Source organism: Littorina saxatilis, linkage group LG1 (assembly GCF_037325665.1).
Source record: "Littorina saxatilis isolate snail1 linkage group LG1, US_GU_Lsax_2.0, whole genome shotgun sequence".
Lineage (NCBI taxonomy): Eukaryota > Metazoa > Mollusca > Gastropoda > Littorinimorpha > Littorinidae > Littorina > Littorina saxatilis.
Genome location: NC_090245.1, coordinates 33,105,783 through 33,121,553, shown reverse-complemented (window position 1 = coordinate 33,121,553; position 15,771 = coordinate 33,105,783). Strand labels below are relative to the sequence as shown.

Genomic DNA, 15,771 nt, shown 5'->3' with positions numbered 1-15,771 from the left:
TGCCAGTTTTTCTACAAATGCTTTTGATGACGTCATATTCGGCTTTTAGTGAAAGTTCAGGTGGCACTTAAAGTCCTAATTTTTGCAACCAAATGGATTGAAGTTCTGATCAAGCAATCTTTGACCGGATTATGGGATTGCATTTCAGCTTAAAAGCTTAAACATTCATTAATATAATTAGTTTGCTCATTAAGGAATTGTTAGCAATGATTCATTTTATTCCTCCTATTTTCCTGAATACCAAAATGTATAGATATGTCATGTTTACTATACATTTATGCTCAGAATTAACGAAAATCGGTTTGTGCAAATTGGGTTCGCCGAGTCGAGCGCAACCGTCAGCTTGGTCTTCGGGTTTGGGCTAACCACGCCTTACTGACTGTTAAGTCTCGGTGATGACTGGCTTTTAGTGTTGAGGTTTTAGTTTCAGGTTGACAGATCTAGATTCACTAAATGTTTTGATATCGCTTCGCGCGACTTGCTTATAAGTACTTTACGAAGTGTATGCGTTTATAACAAATTACGCATGTCTTCAACAACGAGATTGGCTTGATATCGTACGTTGCTGAGTCCACAACACCAGCCGAAGTGGAAGGGGGAGGGGAGAGCTTGGAGGTATAATTAAGGAGCAGGTAACACCTATGTTATTAAACACCTTTGAATGACAAACTAACTTTTCACAGACCAAACATCACGTATCAAGGGACAGCTGAGAGATAATAATTGTGATATGCACATTATGAAACACCTGTGGATGACAAAAAATAATGATGCCGTAGTCAAACCTACATTTGCAGGGACATTGTTCGTATATGAGTTATTCTGCACATTTGCTGAAGCAGCTTCTAACGCAATCACAAAATACAAAACAAAACAACAACAAAAAAATATTTTTCGAAGATAAAGACAGTCCATCTTTCCCCCATTGTAAACACAAATTCGAGAGCTTGTTTTCGGCAGTTTTTCCTAGTGGCAGTGGAGGCCGACGAGAGGCTGTGTGGAAAGGCAGAGCTACTGCAGTACAACGGCGTACCGCGGATATCGCCAAATGACGTGATTGATATTCTTGCATGACCGGGAACGCAGAAGAAGAATAAGAAGAAGAAGAAGAAAAAGAAGAAAGAAGTTTCAGCGTATTACCCCAAGCCGACCTGAATCCTACATCTACTGATCACACCGTAGATCAAGGAAGCTAAGGCAAGTTCAGTATACGTGCTGTCACGTGGTACGATATGGGCCCTCGAGTCGAAGTGTTGGCGGGCTGGAAGGTAGGATTTTCACTTAGTATCTTTATATATATACGACTTGTGTCTGTCTGTCTGTCTGTCTGTGTGTGTGTGTGTGTGTGTGTGTGTGTGTGTGTGTGTGTGTGTGTGTGTGTGTGTGTGTGTGTGTGTGTGTGTCCGCGATGCCAAGCCAAAGTTCTCGGTGGATCTTTTTCAAATTTGGAGACCGTATTCAGCTACACCCCGGACACAACCTCATCGATGAGATATTTGAACACGTGCTCTCAGCGCGCAGCGCTGAAGCGATTTTGGTTTTTCTTTGTTTTTCTCTGGATCCATTCCCAGTAACTCTTCCTTATCTTCTCCAGTGTTTTCAGCGTTTATCTCCCTTCCTTCGTGTGGCGTCAATCCATATTCCCGTTACTACGTTACTCTTTTTAGAATGTCACGATTGCACCCGTAAGTTGTCCTTACTGTAAAAGTGAAAAGGTCGAATCAATTTATAGCCACGCGAAAAATACACTGTTATCTATCTCTATATATTTATAGATATACATGTATATATATACGGCTTCTGTGTGTGTGTGTGTGTGTGGGGAACACCTGTAGATTGTAGAGTTCTGTTTGTGATGTGGTCTAGCGGCTTTGATGTCTCAGTATGTTCAGGCCTTCCTTCGAGAAGCCATAACAGTTATTCTCAATCCCGTTTGAGTGGACTTCGCCTTCAAAGGTGATTGTGGTGTTTTGGTCACTGAATCATTTTTGTGCTGTTCCCATTCCACCTGGGAGGGATTTAAGTTCATTCAAAGGGGGTCGATTGTGACAGGGAGACTGCGGTCGCCCTTCACAGCAGACTCTGCAGAGTTGTTCGCCTTAGAAGTTGTGGGCTTTCCTTGCATGTACCCGTAAGTTGTCCTTACTGTAAAAGTGAAAAGGTCGAATCAATTTATAGCCACGCGAAAAATACACTGTCATCTATCTCTATATATTTATAGATATAGATATACATATATATATATACGGCTTCTGTGTGTGTGTGTGTGTGTGTGTGTTTGTGTGTGTGTGTCGGCAACACCTGTGGATTGTAGAGTTCTGTTTGTGATGTGGTCTAGCGGCTTTGGTGTCTCAGTATGTTCAGGCCTTCCTTCGAGAAGCCATAACAGTTATTCTCAATCCCGTTTGAGTGGACTTCGCCTTCAAAGGTGATTGTGGTGTTTTGGTCACTGAATCATTTTCGTGCTGTTCCCATTCCACCTGGGAGGAATTTAAGTTCATTCAAAGGGGGTCGATTGTGACAGGGAGACTACCGTCGCCCTTCACAGCAGACTCTGCAGAGTTGTTCGCCTTAGAAGTTGTGGGCTTTCCTTGCATGTACCCGTAAGTTGTCCTTACTGTAAAAGTGAAAAGGTCGAATCAATTTATAGCCACGCGAAAAATACACTGTCATCTATCTCTATATATTTATAGATATAGATATACATATATATTCGGCTTCTGTGTGTGTTTGTGTGTGTGTGTGGGCACACCTGTGGATTGTAGAGTTCTGTTTGTGATGGGGTCTAGCGGCTTTTGTCTGTCTGTATGTTCTGGCATTTGAGAAGACATAACAGATAATATAGGGCTAAGAAATAAGCTCTAAAATTCTCAATCCCGTTTGACAGGACTTCGCCTTCAAAGGTGATTGTGGTGAACCGCCACGCTGTCTGTCTCTGTCTCGCGATTCACCCTCTAGTTCAATATATACCAGTCATTCATAACTACTATCAATTAGATTATGTTTCTTACGATGCTAGCTTATCCCTCCCTCATTCCTACTATGCTCAGTTCTTTGGTTTAGCAAGAAACGTCTATGAAAAATTCGAATCGCATGCTAAGATCAAAGTGCACCCATGCTAAGGTCAAAGTGCAATTCTTTCAGGCAGCTTTTTGTGCATTCCCTCGATCTATTGTACACTCTAAAACATTTCGGGAGGTTACCAGCTACCCATCTTTGTATTGTGAACAAAAACAAGAATGTGGAGGTCCTTGATCGCATGAAAACAAAATCGTGTGTGGGGTCCCAGTTCTTGCCAAGTCAAGATCAAAGTGCACATGTCTGTAAATTGCAGAAATGCTAAGGTCAAAGTGCTTTTTCAGATTATAGAGACTGCCCTCCATTTATAGTCTTTAAGGCTATTACATTGAAAATATTGTTGTAGAGGCTTCCTTGTAGCCGAAAATTTGTTTGGGGTCCCATACTATGGCAGTCAAGAGAATTATGTTACAAAATATTCACAGTATGCGAGGTTGTGCTTTTTACAGATGGACAGTCTTTCATTTGAGACTCTCGACAGCATTCATGAAATCAGTCATGAAGTGGTGGTGGAAGCCGGTGGGGATCAGGAGGAAGTAGAAAAAGTCGACCCAGTGAAACCCATGGCGTCAACCTCTATGTCCCAGGAGGTCGGTGAGGAGGAGCAGCAAGAGGAGGTACTACCAGGACAACCATTGGCCACTTCCACCCCCACAAAAAAATCACATCTGTGCAACACCTGCGGCAAGATGTATGCCAGAAAGTGGGCCCTGGTAGAACATGAGCGTCATTATCACAAGATTGGCGGTGGCTCGAGGTACACATGCCTGTATTGTGTACTCCTTTGAATCGCATATCAATGGGCACGAGGGAAAGAAGCCATTTTCTTGCTCTACCTGCAACAAGATTTTTGTGTGAAATAAAAGCTGTTCCACATTCATAAAATAATGTTCAAGAGAACTTTATACTGACCAACTGATTGACACAAACTTGATCTATAATATGTGACCTGTATCAATCCAGTCAACTCTAAGAATATTTCACATATTCAAACCAACCTCCTTCCCACTACCAGCACTCGCCTGACATACTAAAAATCCACCAAATTATTTTCGGAAAAAATTCTTTTTTGTTTTTGAACAAGAATGATGATAATTACTTATTTTCTTTCCCATATTGGGTGTTGGCTAGCCCAGATAAAATATGTACACTCAGACACTTGAGTGACCTCATTTCTGACACTATGACATCATAACATGATGTCATCACCAAAAGTAGCCAAGACTGACCAAATCAAACAATGACATCATAGCTTAATGAGGTCAAGTCTTATACCCTTGATAGCTCAGTGGACATTTTCAGTGGTCAAAATCTTTTCCAGCAAACATGTTCCTGCTGGGATTCTAAAATTTTATGAAAACAAGCCAAATTTTGGTCATGCCTGCTGATTACCAACACCTACAATTTAGTGAAATTTAGAGGCTTTTGCTCCCAAAATAACTGACAAAACCTCAATGTAAAGCTTTTACAAACATGACCCCACTGTGACCCCAAAATGTGACTGGGGTCAACCAAACTACGGTTACGTCAATAGATTATCAATCCCTTCAAGTGTTCAAAGTTTCAAAGCTCCAGCTTCAAAAACGCATGAGATAACATCAATGTTAAGTTATAATGAATCGAACATGACCCCCCCCCCCCCCCTGTGACCCCAAAACTTGACGAGGGTCAATCAAACTTATGTCAAGTCGGAAGATTATTAAACCCTAGAAGTGTGAGTATCAAAGCGGTAGCTTCAATAACATCTGATATAACCTCAACGTTAAGTTTTATAAAACGAACATGACCCCGCTGTGACCCCCAAATTGGACGAGGGTCAACCAAACTGGGGTTACTTCGTGAGATCATCAAACCCTAAAAGTTTCGGCCGGCCGCCCGGCCATACCACCGGACACATATGAATCCTAATACTCACCAATTACTCAGGTGAGTCAATAACTATAAATGGAGGGCAGTCTCTATGATCTGAAAAAGCACTTTGACCTTAGCATTTCTGCAATTTACAGACATGTGCACTTTGATCTTAGCAAAAACTGGGACCCCACACACGATTTTGTTTTTATGCAATCAAGGACCTCCACATTCTTGTTTTTGTTCACAATACAAAGATGGGTAGCTGGTAACCTCCCGAAATGTTTCAGAGTGTACAATAGATGATCGAGGGAATGCACAAAAAGCTGCCTGAAAGAATTGCACTTTGACCTTAGCATGGGAGCACTTTGACCTTAGCATGCGATTCGAATTTTTCATAGACGTTTCTTGCTAAACCAAACAACTGAGCATAGTAGGAATGAGGGAGGGATAAGCTAGCATCGTAAGAAACATAATCTAATTGATAGTAGTTATGAATGACTGGTATATATTGAATACTAAGTGAAAATCCTACCTTCCAGCCCGCCAACACTTCGACTCGAGGGCCCGTATCGTACCACGTGACCGCACGTATACTGAACTTGCCTTAGCTTCCTTCTGCGGTGTGTGATGGTGACAACCCAATATTTGAATAAGCAACAAGTGTAATTCTGGTACGACACAGCAAGCCCTATGTACTCTTCTGTTTATCGTACATACTGTACTAACTTGCCATCTGCTCGAAACATACGTGTGTGTGTGTGTGTGTGTGTGTGTGTGTGTGTGTGTGTATGTGTGTGTGTGTGTGTGTGTGTGTGCGTGTGTGTGTGTGTGTGTGTGTGTGTGTGTGTGTGTGTGTTGTGTGTGTGAGATTTCCGTACCACTGTTGCTATAGTTATCGTTGTTGTTGTTGTCATTTGTTTTCATTTGTTTAAATATCATGCATTTAGAATATCGTCCGCCACATTACTCGTTTGTTTCTAAGAGCACATTTATAAGTTTATCTTGTTGTGCTCCCCTTATTATAACTTTCAATTACGGCTTTGTATTTATGCAACTTAATAAAACAAGAAATTCCTCCGAGGTAGGAAAAACACCCCCGTCCTTACCATTCTCACTGCCACCAACTGAGAAGGCACTGCTAACAAGTGTGGTTAAAATAAGTTATTTCCCTTTGACCATGAATATGTCCCTCTATAAGTCCTTGTAGAATCTTAATCCACCAATAACTCCCTAACCGTGTGTTTGACTGGTCCCAATTTTTGTAAGGACCGTCTCAGGAATGTATAGAACCTGTTCACCAAGTTTGGTGACGATCGGTCCGTTCATTCTTGAGATCTATATGCGAACACAAACACACAAACACACAAACAAACACATCGACCGAATCCTATACACACCCCTATACCGGGGGTGTAAAAATGTTTACCAAAAAAAATATCCTTTCGCGATAGCCTATCCGCGGTCCGTCGCAGTACAGCAGTAGGTCTGCCTTTCCCCACAGCCTCTCGTCGGCCTTCACCGTACTGGAAAAACTTTTTTTCAAATTGCCGAAAACAGGATTTGCCGTAATTTTGGCTGAATTGTCGAATTTCTTTTCACAGTGGGGGAAAGATGGACTGCCCTTATCTTCAAAAAATCCCGTGTTTTTGTGTGGTGTGTGTGTGTGTGTGTGTGTGTGTGTGTGTGTGTGTGTGTGTGTGTGTGTGTATGTGGTGTTTTTGTTGTTGTTGTTGTTAATATTGCTTCGTTTTAAGCTGCTTCAGCAAATTTGCAGAAGAAATCACATTCGAGCAACGTCCCTGTAAGTGTAGGTAAAACAACGACATCATTATGTTTTGTCACCAAAAGGTGTTTGATAAGTTACATATCGCAATAGTTATCTCTCAGCTGTCCCTTGATACGTGATGTTTGGTTTGTAAAAAAAATGTTTTTCATCCAGAGGTGTTAAAGAACATTGGTGTTGTTACCTGCTGCTTCTACCTCCAAGTGCCCCCCCCCCCCCCCCTTCCACTTCGGCCAGTGTTGTAGACTCAGCAATATAACGATGCTATCAAGCCAATCTCATTGTTCGGAAGACAGGCGTAGTTTTTATTAACACTTTTACTTCGCAAATTACTTAATTAAGTCGCTTGAAGCGATATCAAAAGATTTAGTAAATCTGTCGGCCTGAAACGAGAAACCTGAAACCTCAACACTATAAACCAGTCACCATGGAGACATAACAGTAAGTAAGCCTTGCCTAGCCCAAACCCGGCCGAAGACCGAGCTGACGGTTGCGCTCGACTAGGCAAACCCAATTTGCACAAACCGATTTTCGTTAATTCTGAGCATAAATGTATAGTTAACATGACATCTATATTTTTTGGGATGCAGGAAAAGAAGAGGAACAAAATGCAATCATTTTTAACAACTCCATTTTAATGAAAGCATTAATGAGCAAACTAATTAATACATTTTTAAGCTTTCAAGCTGAAATGCAATCCCATAATTCGGGTTGAGTCAAAGATTGTTTGACCAGAATTTCAATCAATTTGGTTGAAAAATGAGACCGTCAAGTGCCACCTAAACTTTTACAAAAGCCGGTTATGACACCATGGAAACAAATTACCTTGTGACAAACAAGATATACATTTTAGACAGCATCCTGATATGCATGGATATATAAAAGGTTTACAGTGACATCTCTAGCCATCTGGTATATTAACTGAAACAGGTATGTACATGTATGCAAGCAAAAAATATCGAAAGTGATTTTGGACACTCTTTATTCTGATTTTAAGCTAGCTAAGTTTATTATTACAGCTCATAGTGCTAGTCGCCTGAAGAGTCACACACTTTTAAAGTTTTGGGGAAAATTGCTTTGGGATGTGTTTGTACAAAAAAATGGAAAGTGGCAGATTGGTTGGCCAATCTGGCTTAGAAAGAACCGTCGGTGGCACAAATTACAGAAAGGAAAACAATATTTAGAAGAATATTTAAGGTATCGAAAAGCTTGACGAGAAATGTTGACATTACCTCTTTCAACGGATGCGCCGTCACGATGTATAGTTTAGGTACAGGTGCGTTATCGCATTGGACTCTCAAAAAAGTGTTGTCATTTCGAGAGATATGTTAATATTGTTGCACTGTGCAAAACATTGAAAGCGAAATGCGTTTATGTGTTCAGAAATGTCCTGCTAAAACTACCGGACACATGTTAAAGGCACACACAGCCTCCCGTAAACCATCAGTTTCTGGTCACAGACACTGTCAGGCCTTTACACACAGTACAACCACCCTTTCGTTTAAACATTCACCGCTTGAGAACATCCTAGATGCCCTCCGTATATAGCGAGCATTTTTCAAAGAATGTAATTTTGCGTGGCTAGCCGGATTGTCTGTACCACAATCGGACGCCTCGTTTTAGCGCTAGGACTAACTTTTAAAATCTAAATAATAAATTGAAAGCTTGTTACAAAAACATTCTTAAATAAAAGATTTCTTTTTTTTCATCAAGACGAGATCAGTACAACTCGAGGTTTTGAAAGTTTTAAAAAAAAACCCGGGAGGCCGGAAGCAAGTCACGCAATGATCGTATTTCACCAAGGCAAGCAGACGAACTTTCTGCATATCGCTTGCGTCTTTGAAGCTAACCGCCGCCGATAAGGATAAGTTCGTGTGACTCGCAGTCGTTTGTTGCATTTTAAATTCAGAGGTACACAAAATTACGTGCTATTGCAGATACAGCAAGTCGCATTGAAATCACAAACTGACGACAAAATTGTGAGAAAAAAAAGGAAAGTGTGTGCCACGGGTCCACGATGGCTCAAGGGTAAAATAAACCACGAAATTTGGTGTGTGGTTTACACAAACTAAATAGCCATTCAAACGAACTGTGTCATTTAATGCTGTTAAATGCTAGTGTGAGTGTGTTCCATAAGGTTAGAACTGCGTTTTTCGTGAGAAGATTTAAATCGTTCTGTACACCATTTGAAGCAGACCTTTAATAAAACTTATAACATTAATTTTTTCAGAAAATATCCACAGACTTTCTTTCTTTCTTTGCTTTGTTTTTGATACTGAAGTTGTTTGTTGGCGCATAACCGTTCCTTCAAAGACGTTGAGACGCCGAGTCACTGTGGGGATACTTTCATAAATTATGCGCGTGCTTGTATGTCACTGATCAAAGAAAGGATACAAGAGTATTGACAGGTCTACTGGTTTCAGTCAGCCACTCGGAGAATACTGATCAAATATGCTCAGTTTCGAGTTTTTAGGCAGATATATTGAATGAATGTTTTCATGTTGCTTTAAGGTAAGGAAACCCCATGGAAATAAACAAAAACTTGGTGATAGGTGTGTTTTGGGGTTTAGACACTATGACACACTTTGATCTATGTTCTTTCAGTTGAGCATAGTCAAAATGTCAATTGTTGGCAAAAAAGGCACTTTTTTTAAAACTTTTTGTTGTTGTACTGATTGCTTTGGAATCATTTCTGGCCTCATTATATATTCATTATTTTCAAATCGCAATAACTTTCCTTTAAAACCACTTTGGAAGATGAATCAAGTATCAAAATGTAGATCTAAATACGTTGCTTGTGTTCGTCTGTTGTTGCCTAAAAGTGGGTAACCTTGTTTTTGATTGGCTGATGTGTGAAAGGGTATGAAGCCATACTTGCAAAACAGAGCGCGTCTTATATGGTACATTTGCGGGCTGAATCTAAATATGCCATGTGAATAAATTATCTTGTACAGTTTTAGATCTGCAAACTTGTGCTACGATTACAGAAGTTCAGTATGAGTAGGTCTAAGAAATGTTCGCGGCGTCAAGTCTACGGATTCATCATTGCTATGTTTGCTCTCGGAAAACACAACACAGATTTCTCGGGAATCTACATGCAGGGCCGGACCCAGGGGGGGTTCCAGGGGTTCCGGAACCCCACCCCTGGAAAAAGCATGTACCTTGCTTTGAGTTGTTGGTTTTTTTTGTTTTGTTTTTTTAAATAAATTTTGTGTGTGTCTCTAACAATCAAAACAATGCTGCTCTTAACCCTCAAAACAAGGCCCAGAATGCACCAGATTGCACAGATTTTAACCGTTTTTCAAAAATTTTCCGGGGGAGCATGCCCCCGGACCCCCCTAGTTCGTGCGCCTGCTTTGCAGGCGCGCGCTTGTGGCTTCGCCACTTCGCTGATTTGCCCCCCCCCCCCCCCCACCCAAAAAAAGGAGGAACCCCCCCCCCCCCCCCCTTACAACTCATTTGGTCCGGCCCTGACATGCGGCCACCTCCCAATACGAAAAGATGGACAAATCACAAGAATAAAATAACAAAGTACAAACAGTTGCTTTTGCTAGTTTTGAGCAAGCTGATGACGAGGTGATAAGGATCTGAGACACGTCACAGTGCCGTTGTGCGATGACGATATGCTATCTGTCACTGAAAATACACCACGGATAACTTGCGTTCAACGTCAAGCGCGATTTTAGGAAAATCGCGTTTTTCGTGGCATGCGTTGCGGTTACATGGATATTTTCAAAACTATTCAACCGATTGTCATACAATTTGGCACGATGTTTGTTGATGTATTGTTTTACATTTTGTTCCTCTGCATATAAAATACGTATTCTGAAGAAAGTTGTCATTATTGTTACGTTTTTATTTTATTTGGTACTTGTTTGGGCTGGTGAAAAACAACCTTTTTGTGCATTTGTCAAAACACTGGAGGAAAAAAACGCAGTCAATTTTTGACACTTCAGCCAAATGTGGTGACAATCGGACGAATAGTTTTGATCATTATGTGTGTAACGCTACTCCGACCATTAACTTTGGCGCCACAACACTTGGTCCTGAAAATTTGGTTTATGAAATAATAGTTTCTGCAGATATCTTAACGAAAATTGCGCCCTGCATTCCTTAATACTTTAAAGTATAAACCACGCAAGTTTTGTACAAATTGGTTTGTATTCTAGTGTGTAGCGCGAACACAAAAAAACGCTATTTTGCGCGAAATCCATGGGGCAGTTTGTCTTGCTTTCTGTTGCAGAAGAGTTATTTTACCATTCGAAGTAAGTGTGAAAAAGAAAGATGAAGTGGAGCGGCGTGTTCGTGTGTTGCCTACTGTTTGTCGCAGTCGCTGCGTCTGCTCGGGACATCGATCTTGATTCTGAGGCAAGTATGCAGGCAGCATGGGCACAGGGGGGGGAGAGAGAGAGAGAGAGAGAGAGAGAGAGAGAGAGAGAGAGAGAGAGAGAGAGAGAGAGAGAGAGAGAGAGAGAGAGAGAGAGAGAGAGAGAGAGAGAGAGAGAGAGAGAGAGAGAGAGAGAGAGAGAGAGAGAGAGAGAGAGAGAGAGAGAGAGAGAGAGAGAGAGAGAGAGAGAGAGAGAGAGAGAGAGAGAGAGAGAGAGAGAGAGAGAGAGAGAGAGAGAGAGAGAGAGAGAGAGAGAGAGAGAGAGAGAGAGAGAGAGAGAGAGAGAGAGAGAGAGAGAGAGAGAGAGAGAGAGAGAGAGAGAGAGAGAGAGAGAGAGAGAGAGAGAGAGAGAGAGAGAGAGAGAGAGAGAGAGAGAGAGAGAGAGAGAGAGAGAGAGAGAGAGAGAGAGAGAGAGAGAGAGAGAGAGAGAGAGAGAGAGAGAGAGAGAGAGAGAGAGAGAGAGAGAGAGAGAGAGAGAGAGAGAGAGAGAGAGAGAGAGAGAGAGAGAGAGAGAGAGAGAAAGAGAGACAGACAGACAGACAGACAGAGAGAGAGAGAGAGAGAAAGAGAGAGAGAGAGAAACAGACAGACAGACACAGAGAGAGAGAGAAAGAGAGAGAGAGAGAGAGAAAGAGAGAGAGAGAGAGAGAGAGAGAGAGAAGGCGAAGGCGAAGGCGAATTTTTATTGCATCAAACACAATGTGTATGTACAAGGGGGAGAAATAGTTAGCATGTGAACAAAGTGGACTTGACCGTCCGGAAGCAAGGCAACTTAAAATCAACACCTAGCACAAGAAGTAAAAACAGAGAAGAAGAAAAAAATACAGTAAGATGAAGACAAGGATTTTGGGTTGTACGATCATACCAGTCTATTTCACAATTGATTTTCTCTTTGTCTAAACGCGTAGAACACATAATTTGACAATGCAATCAGTCGTAATTTGTTGTCAGTCTGTAAAATACACAACGATGAGTTGGAGAACTGGTCAAGGTCAAAACAAGCACCAATGTACTTTTGACGGATTGCATTGTAAGCTGGGCATTTAAACAGGAAGTGGTTTTCATTTTCTTCAGTTGATTTACAAAATGTACAATTTCTGGATTCAGCGCACTCGGGATTATAGCGCAGTTTATTTACCTTCAATGGTGTAATGCCCAGTCTGAACTTTGTGTACATTTTGCGTATGTACTGGTTTTCAATGACACCCAGATACTTTTCTTTTTCAAGTTCTCCTTTAAACATCCTGTATACATCAAATCTCACACTTGTATCAAGTTTACAGTGCCAGTTTTGCTCAAAGCAGTCTTGCAGACGTTGCTGAAATGTTCTAATAAACGCACATTCCCTACCTACAGACCCGTTCAACCACACATCTCCAAATCCATTCATGCAAAGGAGGCATTTAACTTGTGAGACCCAATTCTGTTTTCCCCTTTCAACTGCGTTTTTTAACATGATGTATGACATCTTTGCATATCTCGAATCCGGCATACAGTTAAGTCTCAACCAGTACTTTACGCTTCGGATATTTGCTAGGATTGACAAAGTGCATCTTCCAAGTTCCCCATACACCATCTGGTTTGGACTGTTTGACGAGATCCCGAGTAATCTTTTACAGGCATACATGTGAACCTTTTCAATCTGTGAACAGTCAAAACATCCCCATAGTTCTGAGCCATAGAGCAAGATGGGAGCAATTTGCGCATCAAATAATTTGAAAAATATGTCCATGTCGTGGCATCCTATATTCCATAAGACTTTAAAAATTTCAATGACACCTTGTTTGGCTCTGGTGATTGCGTCATTGAAAGAGAGATTCAAACGGGCTTGGGTTGTGAATGTCAGACCGAGATACTTGTAGGAGCTAGCACTTGATACTTGCGCGTTTCCGTAGAACCATTTCTCACTTTTGGCTAAATGACCACCGTTTCGAAAAACAACGACATTGGTTTTATTCATGTTTAGCCTTAACCCAAGACGCTTTGTAATGGTTATAATATTTTGGCTTTATCAATAATACTCTTAGGTCACGTAGTGCAGGACAGCAGAACATAAAATGTATTTCATTTTCTTCAGCCAATTTACACAGACGACACAACAAATCTTCCTCACTCCGTACACTATACCTACACCTGTGTACAGCAAAGAGAGAGAGAGAGAGAGAGAGAGAGAGAGAGAGAGAGAGAGAGAGAGAGAGAGAGAGAGAGAGAGAGAGAGAGAGAGAGAGAATTTACTATTGAAGAAAGGCAGTCGGCAGGCTATTTCATGGGCAGAAAATGTTTACTTAGTTTCAATTCCGGTTGTTGTTGTTGTTACATTAATTAGTCAATGCAAGTTATGACTACTGAAACTACTGAACCGATCTTCATGAAACTTTACATGAGTTTCCTAAGTATGATATCTCTCGATATTTATTTTTTATTTTTTATAAATGTTTTTGATGTGAACGTTGAGGCGGCACTGTCCCGCTCTCATTTTTCAACCAAAGTACGGTTTACATTTTGGTCAAGTAATCTTCGATGAAGATTGGACTTTGGTATTGCATTTCAGCTTGGAGGCTTACAAATTAATTAATGAGTTTGCTCATTAAAGATGTCATTAAAATCGTTTTTTCGCAAACAGATTTAAAATTGATTGCATCGTATTTTTCATCAAATTTTGAATCTAAAAATACACACACACACACACACACACATGCATGCACTCACACACGCGCATACCATGACACACACACACTCATTGTATATTTTTAGATTCAGAATTTGATGAAGAATACAATGCAATCAATTTTAAATCTGTTTGCAAAAAAATCATTTTAAAGACAACTTTAAGCAAACTAATGAATTAATTTTTAAAACTCAAGGCTGAAATGCTATCCAGGTTTCCCAATTGCTTCGTTTCCGGCACGTGATGCGCACAAAAAATATGGGCGGTCTAGAAGTGTCGTCTGCGCAATGATCGCGGCGGCATTCTTGACCGCCAAGGACGACTGCGCACGTTGTGCATGTGAGACGTCATTCGTTAGACCTCAATATCAAAGTCCCGGCTTCATCGAAAATTACTTGACCAAAATTTCAACTAATTTGGTTGAAAAATGAGGGCGTGACAGTGCAGCCTCAAGTTTCACTAAATGCCGGATATGACGTCATCGAAGACATTTGTCAGAAAAAATAAAAAATTGTCTGGGGATATCACACCCAGGAACTTTTATGTTAAGTTTCATGAAGATCGGTCCAGTAGTTTTCTCGGAACTGATCTTCACACACACACACACACACACACATACACCACGACCCTCATCTCGATTCCCCCTCTATGTTAAAACATTTAAAAGAAACAATTTATTTATCTATTTTAATGCTGAACTTTCCATTGCCATGCAGGATGTAGCTAGCATCCCTCGTGTGAGCCGAGAGGCGTGGGCCGTGTACCAGCGCCTTGCTCCACGTGCTGTCCCTGTCCCCTGTTGTAATCCGTGCTCGAGGGGCTGCACGTGCTGTTATGCCTGACTGTGATGTCAAGGTCTGACAGACACGCAATTCGTGCTAATAAAGCGTGTTCATCTTTACCGTGGTTTAATAGACGTGTGTGTGTGTGTGTGTGAGGCGTGGTGGTGGGGTTGTGGTGGTGGTGGTGTGGTTCCCTGCTTCCGGGTTTTTCTTTTTTCAAACTTTCACAACTTCGAATTGTACTGATCTTGTCTTGATGAAAAAAGATTTCTTTTATGATTTAAAAATGTTTGTGTAACAAACTGTCAATTTATTATTTAGATTTTAAAAGTTAGTTCTAGCGCCAAAACGAGGCGCCTGATTTGCCGACAGACGGTGCACAAAAATAATTTCTTTGAAAATTGCTCGCTCTTTACGTAGGGCACCTAGGATGTTCTCAAGCGGTGAGTGCTTAAACGAAAGGGTGTTTTAAACACCCTTCCATTTGAACGCTCACCGAACGGAAAAAATCTTGGCTGCTTTCCATCGAGAGAGAAATTTTCAAAGAATTTATTTTCGTGGACCGTCTGATCTACAATCAGGCGCCTCGTTTTGGCGCTAGAACTAACTTTTTAAATCTAAATGATAAATTGACAGCTTGTAACACAAATATTCTTCAATCATAAAAGATTTCTTTTTTCATAAAGACAAGATCAGTACAATTCGAAGTTTTGAAAGTGTTATTTTAAAAAAGATAGGCCGGAAGCAGGGCCACGAAAGGTCGTGTCTCAAAGCAGACGATTTTTCTGCATAGCGCTCGCTTTCTTTGAAGCCAGCCCCCACCGACAAGTTCGTGTGACTCGCAGCCGTTTGTTGCGTTTTAGAATCAGAGGTACACAATAACGTGCAATTGCAGATACAGCCAGTCGCATTGAAATCACAAACTGACGACTAAATCGTGAAAAAAAGGAAAGTGGATCACACGGGTTCACGATGGCTCATTCGTTCTTTCTTTATTTGGTGTTTAACGTCGTTTTCAACCACGAAGGTTATATCGCGACGGGGAAAGGGGGGAGATGGGATAGAGCCACTTGTCAATTGTTTCTTGTTCACAAAAGCACTAATCAAAAATTTGCTCCAGGCAGGGGCTTGCAACGTAGTACAATGTATTACCTTACTGGGAGAATGCAAGCTTCCAGTACAAAGGACTTAACATTTCTTACATACTGCTTGACTAAAA

At 41.1% G+C, this 15,771-nt stretch overlaps 1 long non-coding RNA gene across 6 annotated transcripts; it reads left to right on the top strand.

The window, feature by feature from the left end:
- Positions 1-617: 617 nt before the first annotated feature.
- Positions 618-14,671, top strand: LOC138967440 (uncharacterized). 6 transcript variants are annotated; one of them, XR_011455963.1, is made up of 4 exons: positions 618-632; positions 961-1,197; positions 10,959-11,083; positions 14,487-14,671. It is a non-coding gene; the product is annotated as an uncharacterized lncRNA (long non-coding RNA). The 6 variants fall into 6 exon arrangements; XR_011455960.1 differs by lacking the exons at positions 618-632; positions 961-1,197 and adding an exon at positions 7,134-7,156; XR_011455955.1 differs by lacking the exons at positions 618-632; positions 961-1,197 and adding an exon at positions 7,613-7,645.
- The last annotated feature ends 1,100 nt before the right edge of the window (positions 14,672-15,771 follow it).